The sequence below is a fragment of the Mauremys reevesii genome, linkage group 7, assembly GCF_016161935.1.
Source record: "Mauremys reevesii isolate NIE-2019 linkage group 7, ASM1616193v1, whole genome shotgun sequence".
NCBI classification, from domain to species: domain Eukaryota; kingdom Metazoa; phylum Chordata; order Testudines; family Geoemydidae; genus Mauremys; species Mauremys reevesii.
The window spans coordinates 82282211-82296996 of NC_052629.1; the positions used below are offsets into that span (position 1 = coordinate 82282211).

General features: G+C 43.6%; 1 long non-coding RNA gene across 1 annotated transcript in view; it reads left to right on the forward strand.

Annotated features, from left to right (window-relative positions):
• Window positions 1–11731: 11731 nt before the first annotated feature.
• The window catches only part of LOC120409032, a 31788-nt gene continuing 28733 nt past the window's right edge, over window positions 11732–14786 (forward strand). Inside the window, exon 1 of the long non-coding RNA XR_005601062.1 lies at window positions 11732–11877. This is a non-coding gene — a long non-coding RNA (uncharacterized LOC120409032). The remainder of the gene's footprint in view (window positions 11878–14786) is intronic.

Below are 14786 nucleotides of genomic sequence, written 5' to 3' on the forward strand. Positions count from 1 at the left end.
ATAGTGCAGCTGGTGATAGGCCATGGCAAAGGGGAAGTTTCTGTAGTCACTGGTAATTTCTTGTAACAAGGCCTTAGCTATCATCAGGTCATTCTGCTCTCCTTGTGCTCATCTTGGCCTCTCCGTTGGCTCTGTTTGGGGATGGAGAACATAACCTCTGTACTCAGCCTGGGAGCTGCACATTCTTTTACTCAGTGCTTCATGTTCTCCAGCGTGTCAGACTGGGCTGTCTCCCAGAAGGGTCCAGGATAAAAGATTTCAGTGGCAAAGTACCAAAATCTGGACTGTGGCCTGCCCTGGCATGGGCCTACGGGGTAGGTGTAGAGCAAGAGGCCTTGAGCCCCCCCCAACCCCTTTCATGGCCCAAGCAAAGATAAAACACATTAATCTGTGTTACCAGGGGCAATTTGAACCTTGCTCCCTCTGTGGAACAAATCACCCAGAAAGGGGCAGGGAGAAGGTGTGGTCATTGCCCTAGGCAGTAGTCCATAGAGTGAATCATGTCTCTTGCAGGACAGGGGACAATCTGAGTCCCCCAATGGATAGTATGGGGCCTACTCCCACGGACGCCCAGGAATCCTGGAAGATGCACAGTCTCTCCTGATGCTGCTTGTGGGCCACAAGGCTCTGTTCTGGCCCCTACACTGAGGTGTGTCCACAAGTAAAGGCAGGAGCATTAAATGAGTGGAAATTGAACTATATTCTCAGTAGGTCACTTTGAACTCACCCCCTCCACCAGGAGGCAAAGTTTAAAATTTGCCAAGGTCAACCCAAGTTTGTGAATTATTTTGGTGAACCTTTCAGGACAAAATGTCAGGAATTCTACACTGAGATTGTCACACATTGTAACAGTCTTAGCTCTGGCGAGAAAATCACTATTGGGCACCATTAACATATTGTGGAAATATTGTAGTGGCGATCCAAATAACATGAGTCTATGGTGTTACCTCTGACTACAGTATATTGTCCTTCAGGCAGAGCAAACAAAGCTTTTAATTTTTCCACAGCTCACTTTTTGTTCTTTTGCCCATAGGTGCCAACTCTGTGGCTGGAGCACCCACAGAAAAAAAAAAAAGGGTGCTCAGCACCCACTGGCAGCCCTGTGGATCAGCGCCTCCCACCCACTGGGGACCCCACCAATCAGCTCCTTCCTCTCTCCCCCGGTGCCTCCCACCTGCCAGTGATCAGCAGTGTGCAGGAGGTGCTGGGGCGGAGAAGGGGAGGAATGGGGACAGGAAGAGGCGGGGGAGGGGTGTGAAGAAGCAGGGCAGGGGTGGAGCCTGAGGCGGAGTGGGGATGGGAAGAGGCGGGGCAGGGCTTGGAGGAAGGGGTGGAGTGAGGACGAGGCCTGGGGCAGAGCAGGGGTTGAGCACCCCCTGGCCTCTGAGTAAATTGGCGCCTATGCCTTTGGACCTGGACTGTGAACCAACTGCTTTGTCATTTTACACCTGGCCATTTCAGATCCCAGTGGGTCAGAGATGAAGAAGGGAGCCAGCTATGATGGCCTCCTGGAAATAAAATAATTGATGTTCTGTCCCAAACATACCCATTAGTCAATATCAGCTTAATCAAATTCCATCCCTGTTTATTCACTATTGTATCTATTGAGGTCAGGCATGGGTATTCCAATTACATTAAAATGTTTCCCCATAACATCAATACAATATATGTCACACAGTAAAATTGCTTATTAGTGTGAGCACCCAGTCTTTGCCCTACAGTTAGGCCTACTTCCTTTCAGTAAGATGGTCCTCTAGGTTATACACCCATGCAGGTTGTAGTGGGCGTGGGAAGACCTCCTTACGGTGGTTCAAAGACTACTTTATGCTGTGCCTCACAGCACAGAAGAGTCTCCAGCAAGCCACCACTGCATCCCTTCCTACATAAGTAAGGGGGAAGTGGGTTGTCCAGGCAGGTAGGGTACAGATCCCACCTCTCTGCCCATGCAGTGTGGAGCCATGCAATAATTCTGATTAATGCACACTAGTGTTTGTGGTCCCAGCTTACTGACTTTAAAAGACAAATTCTTCAAAGAAATTCCCCCATGGTGTACTTTAGAGAAACTCACACAAAACTGTTATCTTTCAAAATGGCTGCCATCTCCCAATGCTCATGTTTCAACTTACTGGTCTCTTTTGCAACTTCCTAAATTTCAAACAGTGGTTTTGTAACCTTATCTCTGAACTACCTAACATTTGTTTTTTTTATTTTTCATTCAACCGCTTTCAAAAATAGTTTGTTTAGTATAAACACTGGTATCTGAGATATCACAGCTTTATCCCATATTTATTTCTATCTAATTATAGGAAATATGGCCCTGATCCAAAGCCCACTGGAGTCAGTAACTGTGTGCAGTAAGTTTGAGTAAATGTTTTATTAGAAGTAACTACTGTATAACTAGTTCACAACAATAATGCTGTTTTAAATAAACAACTATCTGCTTTGTTAGCTAAATGGGCGGACATTTGGTTCCCCAGATGCTAGTTGTCTTGAAGTTTTGGTAGCTAGAGGCCGGATCCAACAGCCACTAAAATAAAAAGGAACTTCTCAGTTGACTCAAATGGAGTTGGATTGAGCTCTATAGAAGCAAAAACTCTTAGATGTCCTGCAGACACCCTCCTACACACACACACCTTTCCCCCCACACACCTTAAAGAGAACTTTTAGGAGACTGAAATTATGGATGATGATCTCCAAGGTTTTAGGCTGACAGACCACATTCCATCACCTAGGAGGAGGCCTTCAGTCCCTTATTGAAAAGCCCTATAGAACATAATACAGAATGGTGACCTTTCGATTGAGTCCTTTAGCATGTGACAGAGTGTTAGCTTGTAGGATTTGTAATGATTTCTTTTCTCTGCCTATTTACCGTATCTCCAAATGCTGTACAGTGTTAAGCTCACCAGCTGAGCCAGTACTACAGCACGAGAAAAATCTGTTAGAAAATGTTGGAACACGTGCCACAGAGGAAAATGGCATGAGGGAGACAGCCAGGCTTGGCTGACTCAGGAAAGTGACAAACAAGTTTGGGTACTTCCATTTTGAGGTACCAGTTTGAGAAGGTGGCTCAAGTCGGACACCAAAAATAGAGATGCTCACAAGCTTGGCCAGAGAGTGCATGCACTTGGCCTAGCATTGCTGTCAGGTCTGTAGGGACAGTAAGCCCAATGGGAGATCAAAGGAAGAAGTTACTGTGTGACACCCAAGCTCCAGACTAGCTCATCTCTTTTTGCACTGTGCCCTGTGAGAGGTGCTTTCATGTAACTCAGGCATGCAAATACCAGATGTGCACTGCAAATGAAGTACTAGCACATATGTGTGGCCAGTTAGGAGCAAGCAAATGTGTGTGCAAACTTTGATAATTCCGCCTTTAAAATTGGCCAGCATGAATTCATGATTTGTGTCAGTGGAGTTGAAGGCTGGTGGCTGGCTGGGCAAAGTATGGGAAGCTGCATGCAGGGAAACCTGCTCAACTATGCACAGTGTGACAGGTTGGATCAAAGAACCCCCCTTGGGAGCTGCCACCTGATGTGCCAAGACTACTTCTGCCCCTGCTTTCCTACCCCGTCATCTTAGGACTTCAGTGCCCTGCCTGGTTTGAGACAGACTCACAAGCCTGCTGCAAACCCAGACCCAGGTCTGAATTACTTGCCCCACCAGCTGTAGGCTTACCTGAAAGCAGCTAACAGAAGTGTTCCTGTCTTTAACACTCAGATGCCCAACTCCCAAAGGGGTCTAAACCCAAATAAATCCATTTTACCCTGTATGAAGCTTATAAAGCTTATACAGGGTAAACTCATAAGTTGTTTGCCCTCTATAACACTGATAGAGAGATAGGCATAGCTGTTTGCCCACCCAGGTATTAACACATACTCTGGGTTAATTAATAAGTAAAAAGTAATTTTATTAAATACAGAAAGTAGGATTTAAGTGGTTTCAAGTAGTAACAGACAGAACAAAGTGAATTACCAAGTAAGATAAAATAAAACACACCAGTCTATATCTAATACAGTAAGAAACTGAATACAGATAAGATCCTCACCATTTCCAGAATGCTTCCTTTTACAGACTAATCTCCTTTTAGTCTGGGTCCAGCAATCACTCACACTCCTTACAGTCACTGTCCTTTGTTCCAGTTTCTTTCAGGTATCTTTGGGGGTGGAGAGGCCCTCTCTTTAGCCAGCTGAAGACAAAATGGAAGGGTCTCCCCTAGGCTTAAATAGACTTTATCTTGTGTGGGTGGAGACCCTCTCCTCTTTCCTAAGCAAAGTCCAGCTACAAAATAGAGTTTTGGAGTCACCTGGGCAAGTCACATGTCCATGCATGACTGAGTTCCTTACCAGCCAAGCCACATTCCTGGGAAAGTCCAGATGTGGATTGGTGTCTCCAAGTTCATTGTTGTCTTAAGTGTTTCTTGATGGGGCACTTACTGAGAATAGTCTTCACTACAGCCTACTTAGAATCAAACAAGTATGCAGCCAATAGTCATAACTTTGAATACAAAAATGATACATGCATACAAATAGGATAATAGATTCAGTAGATCATGACCTTTACAGAGATATGTTACATGGCATATGTAGCATAAAATAGTGCTTCTCAAAGTGGTGGTCTGCTGACTGGTGCTGGTCCATGAGCCATCGGCTGCCGGTCCGTGGCGAGTTTCCTCAGAAGAGCATTGAATAGGATAATAATATAGCACCGGTCCCTGGCACATTGGAAAAAAAAAATTTCCGGTTCCCCACATCAGATAGCTTGAGAAGCACTGGCATAAAACACATTCTAGTTATGTTTGTGTATATATATAGATATAGATATAGATGATATACACACACACACACACACACAAGCATATTTCCATAAAGCCTTATGGGTGGCACTGTCACACATGGATTATATCTTGAATTTCAATAGCACCTTTTTACTTGGAGCATTGTATAAATGATACACATGTAGGCATTTCCGTATCTCCCCACTCAAATGCAGCCATCTCTGAGGCGCTGCTGATAAACAGTCTGGAACAATACCATGTAATTGTTTAGGGCAGGAAGCAAAGAACAGCTTGTGATCTCTTCCAAAAACTGCCACTGACTCTTCAGTGACAATGCTAGACCACGCTGTAAATTTTACCTCTCATCCAGCTGATGGAATCTAAAATAGCACAGTGGCCTCCTAACTCCATGCTTGAGTACTGGTTCAATATTGACTCAGACACCACTTCCTGTAGAACCTCTGAGGTCTCGCATCCAAACACTGACCACACCTACTCCTGCTTGGCTTGTAAGAACTGACAAGTCCTAGCCTGAGGCGGGAGGGCTTCAGGCCATGTTTAGAGCCATTGTTTCTAAGACTACCAAGCATGCAGGTTGCCATCAACAGGCTGCCAGCAACCTCTCTCTGCATCCCCGCTACATGCTCCCACACTGACACACCAGTAAGAACTTGTCTGTGAGTCACTCCATTCTGTTCCCCGGGTGGGTGTCTTTGAAAAAGGGCAAGGCACATGGGTTTGGATTCCTTTTATAAAAATGTCCTTTTACAATCAGTGTAACCTTTCCATTCCAATCCCTTTCAGCATCAAGACTGGCAAGTGCAAACGGTAGGGAATGTCTTGCAGAATATTTGGCTCAGCATGAGTAACAGTCTCAAATGTAATTTTTTTTTTTTTTGGCAAAAAGCATAGTGTAAATATAGTATAAGGAGAAGATGAGAAGAGAGGTTTTGTAAATAATGGGGCAGTGAGGAAACACAGGGCAAGGAGCATGGACATTGCCCCATAAAGGAAGGGTGCTTTTGAGAAAGGACTTTGAGCAAAGAGCCAATTTAGTGGATCGATATTATGTTTTGTATCAGCCAAATTGAGAAAGTGTTGGTGGGGGGAAAATCTGCACTAAGTGCATTTGCTTTTTGGCTGGGACTAGGTTTATTTTGCAATATGATTTGCCAGTGTTGTTCAGTGACTTCAAGCATGCGGGGGTGGGGGGAATCAATTTGCAATTAATAACCTCTCCCCTTCCCCTACCATTTAGAGAAATATAAAACACAGACCAAAACAAACCATCTAAATATTGTATGTGATATTTTACTTCCAGAAGTATTTGCGTTTTAGTGGTCAATTACTTCAAGTGGTCTCTGTACTCCATATAGTGTGTATGTGTGCCCTTTGTAAATCAATCAGTTATTATCCAGCACAGTGTTTCTGGGATTTCTGTAACAACCTTGCATTCCACTAACACATCGATTTCTATGTTTGTGTAGGTCATACAGTATGTAATGCACAGGGCAGGTGGCACCATGGCAGTGATTCATGCAAAAAAAGAACCTACATGTTACAGCTGACTGGAAAATATAAGAGAGGGGAATCATAATTTTTGTTTCAATTTTTTTCTGTTTTTATATTGAAATTTTGTCAAAATTCTGACATTGGAAAATTTTGACCAGCTCTAGTTGGCTTAAAAAACAAGGGGGGGGGCTTCCTGCCCAAAATTGAATTTTTTTTGACTTTTTTTACATTGAAATGAGACGTTTTGACATTTTTCATCAACATTTTGAAATGAGAAAAATTTCAACTAGCTTTACTAACTTCACTGTCATAGCAGCTGCACCCTCCATGGCCAGAGAGTCCCAGGCACCATACCACTTGCACCTCATTCTATCTTAAGGGCAATGGGTCATCCCAATAGGCTGCAGCAGAAGATATCTACAGAAGCAGAACTCAAGACTATGTGGCATGCTAATCCTTTGCCCAGAAGATCTTGACTAGACGGTTTCATTATGAGCAAATAATAGTAAAAACATCGACTTTTTTTAGTGATTGCAGTGGTGGTGGATGGTGCATATTGACAACACTGTATGTTAAGGACACAGACTAGGTAAAGCAAGGCTCGGGCATTGTGAGCTCCTAGGGTTCCCAGCTCAGCCCACACCCTATATCATCTTTTCTCTCTAGAAAGACACTCCCACCTCCTTAATATCTGAGGTGGTAACGATCACCTACCTCACTGGCTCATCAGAAAAATGTGCATCAATTCTGATTGGCAAAGACCACCTCTGCAAGAAGAGTGAGCACTTAGTTTAGTCTTTGTGAACATTAATTACACCTCTACCTTGATATAATGCTGTCCTCGGCAGCCAAAAAAATCTTACCGCGTTATAGGTGAAACTGCGTTATATTGAACTTGCTTTGATCCACTGGAGTGCACAGCCCTGCCCCCCCGGAGCACTGCTTTACCGAGTTATATCCAAATGTGCGTTATATCAGGTTGCATTATATCGAGGTAGAGGTGTACTTTGATTTTCCTATTGGAAGCTCCCACTCACAAATATGGAAAAAGAACCACGCTGGCTGCACTGGTGGTACTACTATCAGCCTAGCTTTCAAAGCACCGTTTAGGGAATTAGCCGCATGACTTCCATTAATATCAGTGAGCCAGACTGTACACTGCGCCCCGTCTGCGTTGTACAACATTTTCAGAGAGAGCTCTCTGTCTAGGGTTTTCTGCCCCACCCATCCTGATGCTATCTGAGCACTTGAAAGAAAAGTTGTGCAACAAGAAAAGAGCCTGATGCACCAGGATGTGGTCAGGCTTGAATGAGCCATGTTTTGCCTCTTACTGATTTTTGCAAGTGACTCAAGGTGAGAGCTCTGTGTATGATTCATAAAACACAAGGCTCAGTTCAAGCAGGCATGAACTGACATGTGGCATGCAGAAGCAGGGCTTCCAATACACATTTAGGGAGCAGCTCTCTTTTTGAAGCAGCCTGAAAACAGGGTGTGAAGCTGTTTTCCATGCTGACAATGTGGTCTCCACCAAGAGGCCTGCAGGAATGATGTCTAAAGGGAAAACAAGGTGTAGTTCCAGCCACACTTAATGGATACCATAGGAAGTGTGCTGTCATAGGGCCAATAGCCAAAAGCACGCTCTGGAAATAGCCTGGAATGAGAACTCCAGATCCCAACACTCCTCAAACTTTGGGGCAGTTTGGATCCAGATTCAAACTTTGCAGTTTAGTCCCATCTCTAATAATTGTCAGGCCCATGGAAAAACTAAACAAATTGTCACTAGAATAGTGTGAGGAAAAAGCAACTAATCAAATAAAATGGTGTGTTTTCTTATTGGGATGGTTACAGCTTTGGTGATTATTCATAAAGGGAAGGTGTGCATTGCCAAGAGCAGAATTTCCTAGCTCAAAATTGGGCAGTGACATACACTGCACAAGTGATGCAAATCAGATAGTGGGACAAATTGTCAGGTGGTTTAAAGTGGGGTAGTGCTACTAAGAGGTAGTGTGGCCTAGCAGATGATACACTAGACTGTGGGTCAGGAGAGACCTAGGTTCTAGTCTGAGCTCTGGCCTGCTGGTTGACCCTGGGCAAGTCACTTTCCCTTGGCTGTGCTGCAGTTTCCCCATCTGTAAAATTGGGATAATGATGATAAACTTTGTAGAGTGCTTGGAGCACTAATGATAAGTTAGGCATTACTGTGAAGAAAAAGAATCACTCGTGTAAACCATAACCTCATTGTCAGAATCTTCACTGCCCCAGGGCTGGATCTGCCATTACTTGTATAGTAACCTCATTGCAGAATTATTTCTGAGTGTTTTATTGTTCACAGATGTATGTATCTTACTCATAAATTTCAATTATCTGTGTGATATCTGTAGTCTCAGGGACACCTTTGAATACAATTAAACAGTGATAATCACTTACGGGTGTGGGGAAAAATGAAGGTTAATGTGTTGCTACTTAGGGAGGCTGACCAGAAAGAACACACAGACAAATGCAGCTGCATGTTTTCTCATGTAACCTAAGTATAAAACCTCCCATGGATCAGTCCAATAGCAGATGCATTTGTTTACATGGAAAACTAACACACCCAGAAGATAGGCTCTTCAGATCCTCTGAGGCCATTTGATTACATTTGTCAAGTTAGTGGTACTCTTTTTACAAACAGAGAAATATGCATCACTTTTTGATCCAAAGGCCATTAAACATTCACTGGGAAGACTCCTGCGGTGCTTTGGATCAAGGGCCCTAGATTGGGCCCCAAGTGTGCTGGTTGTATGGAAATGAGTCAGAGTGGTCTAACCTGCTTTGAGGGCCAGATCACAAATCTCCTATTGTACTAGAATTAGTCTCACAGTTCACTGATGATATTCACAACCAAAGAAATGTAAAGCTATCTGAGTAAGTCACGCCTGGAGAGGACACAGTGGAAAATTTGCAAATGTCAAACAAGGTTGTTGGTTGGGTACACTGGTCTCGGCGTTGAGACAGTTACTTAATTTTACTGACTTGGAACTTGCAGGTTCCAAGCTCTGTTCTGCAGGGTGAGAGAACAGGAAACAAGTTTGGCGAGAGGAGAGAACATTGTTATTGCAGCACTTAGCCTGGGAATTGGTTTCTAGGAAAAAGGCCATTTTGTGCCACGAGGGACAGTCATCCTGTTTTTATTAGTGTAGCTTGTTTTAACTTTGCCACTCTGGTAAGATTACAGGCCCAATGTCAAATATAAGGTTGAGAATGCAGGCACTGCCCAGCTGTATCATTGCCCCACACCGTCACCTACAGTACGCCTGCTACTTGGTTATTGGACCCTCCAGCAGTTCTGCCACTGCAAATCCACTTCAGTCCTGACCTGCAGCATTCCCTGCCCTTCCCGTCCTTGCCTCTCTCTCAGCTCTGTGCAGTATCTCCTGCTCGTTCGCACGTTTGCTGCACTATGAACAGATGGGTGCTGGTGAGTAACTGGAGGTAAAATCCTGGTGAAGACATGGCACTTTGAACTTTTCACACAAATTGCCGGGGTGAGTTGAAGACTAGGCTCTGTCATAACCTGACCTAACTCGTGTGAAAACTACAAGCTAAGTTTCTTTAGATTATGAATTGTGTTTATTATGGTAGTGCCTAAGAACCAAACAAGAATGGGACCTTAGTGTGCTAGGTAAAACCGGAAGGTCCCTCCCCTGATGAGCTAAATAGAGCAGACAGAGCCAAGGAGGAGAAGAGGTAGAACACGCCGGTGGAGCAAACAATGTGGTGGTAGCAAATGTCACATTCATTTCATGATTTTTGGGGGAGCAGGTGTAGTTAGAAGGGGATGAGCTAACTGGGAAGTGACAGGGGGTAAGAGGGGCAGGTGTGGAGTGAGGCTGAGGTGAAGAGACGAAGAAGGAGGGCTGGATCAAACAGCACAGGGCTGAGAAAGCCTGGTCAGAACTGTACAAGTTTCTCTGAATGTCCGGAAGTCCCTGCTTTGGCAGCTTCTGCCCCTATGGGCTGGAGTGTTTGGTTGGCTCTTCTCTGACGTCTTCTCCCAGGGCCATTGGTGGGGGGGACGGGAGGCAACATGGGCCCTAGTGCCACCAGAAGGGCACTCCAGTTAGTGAAGGGCATGCCCTGTGTTCTCGGTGAAGGCCAGGCCTCAGTCAAGAGCTCCCATAGTTCTGCAAGGGCTCTTGGGCAGCACCCATTTCTGGGCCCTCACACGGCTCTGCCAGTGCACCTCGGCTCTGCCAAGCTGTGCCCTCCAGTGTTGCCTTTCTGGACAGATGCTGGGTTCAGGTATACTGAACAGCGAGGGCACCAAGTGACTTTCCCTTCTGAGGTGAACAGAATATGAACTTCGGACTCCTAATAAGAAATGCTGGTGCAGCCTCACTCATCACTCAGCCCCACCTTCTAGCCCTTGTGCAAAAGTGACATCGCATCTATCAGACCTTTTACATTGTACCATAAAGTGTGAAATTTAAGAATAAAAGCACGTACCCCATGACGATCGTCCTATGGCAGGAACTCAACTGCATTACTGTAAGACATGATATAATTGAAACGTCTGGCAGATTTCCCACAGCATAATTGTTAATCCTCACTAGCTAGGATTAGTCACTACTTCTTACAAGCCCTGACACAAAGCTTGCAAGTTATTCAGTTAATCCCCACTTATGGGATAAATATTGCATCCTATGGGAAATTTGGCAGTGACTTCCTTCCATCCTATTGCATAGTGATGCATTGTGTCTCTTACAACTGAAGTTGGGGGTGCGGGGGAAGCAATAAGGTGTGATTGATGCCAGCAGACTTCATCTGTCAGAACGTAGCTGGATCAGCAGGAAAGTTTAGTACAAAATAGCTCATTGAAATACGAAGTGGTGAATGCCTGATTCTCCTTCTCAAAACACTAGAGTATTCCACCTTTACTGTTTTAAAGTATTAAATAGTCCTCACTTCTAGCTGGGATATACCTACTAATGTTTTCTTCCTTCTTTTTTCCCATAATAGCATGCTGCTGCTGGAAATGGTGGTGTTGCCTTCAATCTCATGGGGGTAACATTTTTAAAAGCATCTAAGTTCCATTTTGAAAAGTGCCTAGATGCTGAACCTCCATTGAAATCATTGGGATTTAGGCACCTACATACTTTTGAAAATCCCATTAGGTGCCTGTCTGCATGTGTAGTTGAAGTACCTAAATATTTTAAAAAATCTGGCCCTAAGTCACTTAGGTGCTTTTGAAAATGTCACCTTAAGAGCATTTAGTAAATACAGAAATGGCCAAATCTTCAAATTTGCTGCTGAAGTTTGAAACTACCAATTTTGCACCTGTGTTTTTCCATCTGCAATCAAATGATGGGTGCAGATTTGGGTACTTTCATTAATGACCTGATTTGCATCCACAATCAGGTAAGTGTTGCAAGTATTCAACAGCTATAATTTGTTTGGAAGGTGCAAAAATGCAGCTGCCAGTTGCTCCTGCAAAATGGGAAGTTGGAGCTTAGCTCTTTTTCAGAAGTTAACTCAAAGAGCAGACCAGCAGATGATTGAAATCAATGGACCTAAGCTGATTTACACAAGCTAAGGATCTGACCAACTGTAATAAGGTAAAGAGCAGAGCTGCTTGGAAAAGCATAAATATTTTCTGTAAAGAAAAAATTCAAAATAAATTAGAATTTGTATTTATCTTCCCAAATTGTTTTTTCATTAGAAAAATCCTAAACAAATATTTCCACTAAACTAAGTGGGTTTTTTTTTTTTTTGGAGGGATGGGGAGAGGAGGTTGGTGGGTTTCAATATCCAAAAAGTGAAAATAAATTTTGTGGGGCTCAGTTATTCATCAAACAGCTGTCTTTTTTCTGCAAATTTTTCTTCTTCTTTTGAAAATTTACATCATCTAATTTTTTAAAATGAAAAATCATGACTAGGTTTAGTAAAGAGCTAGCAGGGTTATTGAATATGAACAACTTTTCTGATAAGCCTACCTGTAACTAACCACAACTTCCAAAGTTTCTGAGTCTAGCATGCACTGGGGCTTAGATAAAGTCAGGCATGGATTCTTCAGGAGTTTTCTCTGTTGGTCCTGGGTTAGCCCACAAAGCACTTTCTGGTGGGTTTGGTACAAATGAGATCCTGTGTGTCAGAGCTTTCTGTGCTCTTTTCCAATCTCTTGCCCTACCTGGTGGACTTCCACCCTACAAGACTCTTCAGGACTGGTTTGGATTCTGATCCAAGCCACAACAGGCCAAATTAACCTGCTGGATCAAGCTTGCCCCTGTTGAAAAGAACAGGAGTACTTGCGGCACCTTAGAGACTAACAAATTGATTTGAGCATAACCTGGTGTAACCCCACTGGTTTTAGAGTTAGAGCAGAGTTAAATGGTGTCATTACAGTCTGACATCTTCCATTTGTTTCTGCTGGTCATTTTGTTTTCCCAACATCTGACAGATATATTTGCCTTGTGGGGCTTTTAAGCATTCTTGTGTGGCAACTGAGTTAGCAACACAGACATTTTTCATTATTCATTCATGGCATATTAGTGACTACAGAGAAAAGAGCTGTTGGATCATCTTGCATGTCACCCCTGCCAGTGTAGGCTTGTCCCCTACAGTAGTACTTTGTCCATTCCTGTTTTAAATAAGGCCCTGATCCAAAACCCACTGAAACCCCATGGAAAGAATCCCTTTGATTTCAATTGACTTTGGATCAGGCCCTAAAGCTATGATGCACCTATCCCTTCCTTACGGTGTTTATTCTACAATCTAATAAGTCTCACTCTGAGGATATATTAATCCAATATTCAATTTAGATTTTAATTTTGTCCTAATTATCTATACTTTATTCCCTGGGGAAAACCCTCACACACTTTGTGATTTGAGTTGATTTTGAAATAACTGCAGGTGTTTTGGAGTCAAATTGCAGTCTCAGTTGGCATTTGCAAGCTTTATTTTTCTCCCCTTCAATCCTTACTGAGAATTTTGTGTGAGAAGGTTATTTTTCTGTTTCCTCTCCTACATCCCTTGTCATACAAGGTCACTTCTTCAGCTGGGGACTGGTTAGACTTTAATTCTGCAGCCATGGAAAATTATTATCAAATGAGACTAGTTTTAATGCAGATAATTAACTGGCACATCCGGTACCTGGTTATATTTTAACAGGTTAATATTGCACAATTGCCTTCAGCTGTAGTGACTCAACTCAAAAATAAGTTTTCACTGAACCCTGTTTTCACTTAACTTTAAAACATACATGGCCTTGACTGTGGGCCTGATTCTCCCTTGCAACAAGCCCACGTTATACTTCTCTGGCAGAGTACAGGGGACTTTAACTGGGTGGAACTGGCCTGCTGAGAACACCCTCATTTAGGGAGACTTCCTGGCTGGTGTACCGTTCATATAAGAATTCTACTCTGGCCCTGCTCCCAACACTTGGGTGTGGGGGATTGGGGTGTGTCTGATACATGGCTGGGATGTGCTGCACTATGGCTATTCTCCATTTCCAAAGATTATGGGAAGTAGAGTGTATAGTAGCACAACCCTGGGGCTGCTCTGAATTACACCAGGGGCCAGGCAGAGCCTTGCATGGCCCCAGAATACACAGAGCACAAAGGTGGCTTCAAGCTTGCTCCTCCTATTCTCTGCTTGCCCCAAGTGCAGCGATGGAGTGACTGTGAATCAGACCTGTTTCTTTAAGGCATAACCCATGGTGATGGGATACAGTGGTGCACCATGGGAGCATCCAGCAGTGCAACCCTTGATGCACCTGCCCCATGTCAGGAGGAGTGAATTAATCAAACAGCTTATGCACAAGGGGTTGAGTTAAGGCCTACTTTCACCCTTTGTAACCTGAAAAATGTTCTTAACATAGGGGCTCTTGTATGGCATATGTATTGTAATATAGGATAATTTTGATAAATATCTCTATTAGCTGTATTTGTGAATGTTGATTCCTATATGGAAAAATGATTGATTTATAACAAGAGGAAATATTACAGTAAGTTGTAGCTGGGTTGGGAATAAGGAGTCACAGATTGGGGAATCCTAACGAGAGCATGTTTGTAGACCGCATTCATCACTCCAGTTAAAGAGTGTGTCAGTCTTTCCATTACAACTCCTCCTTACTGGGATTTGTAACTAATGTTAAGAAAAATCCCCCAGAACTTGTTTCTACCTGCTACATTTCAGGCTATGTTCCAGGCAAGCCCATTTACAGCCATATCCTCAGATGCTAGAAATTGATGTCATTCTGTTGACTGCAGTGGAGCTACACCAATCTACATCAGCTGAGGATCCGGCCCTTAGACCTTTACTACTTCAGGATATTTTATCACTCTTTTCATCTGAACTCTCTGTTGCTCCTTAGTCCACTGCATGGGATGGCACCTCTGTGCAAGTGTCTTATACACAATCTCAAACCGCGAAGGCTGGTTCATCTATGGGTCATCCAGTCAAAATTTTGGCTTTAAAACACAGAAGGTCAAATCTATAACTGTTGACATCAGTGGAGTTATGCTGG